Raw genomic sequence first — 1,618 nt, forward strand, 5'->3', positions numbered from 1 at the left:
CCGCTCGCTCGCTCGCTCGCTCGCTCGCTGGTTCGCTCGGAGCCCCTGTGCTCTGCCCGAGATGAGTCACTACAATGGCACGAGTTCAACTCCACACTCTTTATTCTCCAGCCCCTGTACCATGTGGATTCACTCACGTCAACCTTGCTGGGAGGAGCGCGCGGGGAGGCGGGGGAAGGAGGCCCAGGAGGAGGAGGAGGAAGAGGCGCGAGAGGGGGCGGGCGCAGCGCTCCCCTCCCTGCTTGTTCTCCTGGCTGCGCTGACGCCAGCAGCACACCCAGTGCTAGGAAGGAAGGTGGTGGCGGGGGTGGGAGCGGCCGGCCCCCGGGGTTTGGGGGAGCCAAGGGGCCCTCGCCCGACCCGCACACCCCTCCCCGGCAGAGAGAAATTAGGAGTGCATTTTACAGGGTTTCTCTTAGAAACAGTGGCTCTGAAGCCTGTGAGTAAATGTCTTTGATGAATGAACTCAGATTACTGGACATCACATTATACTCAGTATCTGGCTAATACCTCTATAATGCTGTTTCTTCCGTCATTATAGTCGGCTAGGAACCCAAACCTTGGTAACCATGTATTTGGCTAATTGTTCTGAATTACAAGGTAAGTTTTTCCCCTCTGACTGGCTGTACACTGCTCCCTCTGCCCCCCCTCCCCCTTAATTTCATAGGAGTAGCCTGGAAGACGAAATTAATCAAGTCAAGACATCACGACCGCCCCCTATGCCGGGCAGTTGGAACGCATCTAATAGGAGCAATCAGGCATTAAAAGCAAACTCCAGTCTGTTAGAAATTAAAACGCGCGCGCGCGCACACACACACACACACACACACACACACACAACAACAACAACCAGGGAAGGAGGGAAGCCTGCGAGAAGGTGTGGGCGAACATTGTCTTCAGCTGTTTTGGAGCGAAGTTCAAGGAGCAAAGTAGTCGGACTCCTAGGTCTTCCCGCCTCGTGGAGCCGGGTGGGGCGAGGTTGGGGTAAAGCGCACAGGCCTTGGGTCCCGGAGCCAGGCTGTGCTGTTCACGAGCTGTGGGACTTCAGGCGAGTCCCTCAAGGTCTCTGGGCCTCAGTTTCTCCCTATAAAACGAAGGGCTGGAGGCAGGTGACCTTCCAAGGCCCTTGTCAGCTCTGGAGCTGAAACCTTCCTGCAGAGGCGGTCCGGAGGAGCACTGTGCGAGGAGGCGAGGAGCTCGGGTCTGGTCCCGGCTCTGCTTTAACCTCAGTTTACCCAACTCTTAAGTGGCGCCATTTTTACACCCCTAGATCTTTGTGAGGACCCAAGGGGAAGATGCGTGAAGACTGTGATGCGCTGAGCACTGTAACACATCACAGTTCCGGCCCCTCAGTTTCCTTATCTGTAAAGTGGGGGTGTTGCAAGGAAAGAAAATAGAGCCGGGAACTCAAAGCCTTCCCGGGGCTCTATATAAAGCGCTGGCGTTTCCGGGACGGCTGGCGGCATCTGGCCGCCCCAATGGCCCCAAGATACGGTAATCCCAAACAATACTCGGGGTCATTGTTTACAGTTATAAAACACATTCTGTCCCGAGCTCCATCCCCAAGGACGCGCGCGGGGCGGCGAGGCGAGGCGAGGCTAGGCAGCCTCTGCCACCT

This window comes from Myotis davidii, unplaced genomic scaffold, assembly GCF_000327345.1.
Source record: "Myotis davidii unplaced genomic scaffold, ASM32734v1 scaffold238, whole genome shotgun sequence".
Taxonomy (NCBI): Eukaryota; Metazoa; Chordata; class Mammalia; order Chiroptera; family Vespertilionidae; genus Myotis; species Myotis davidii.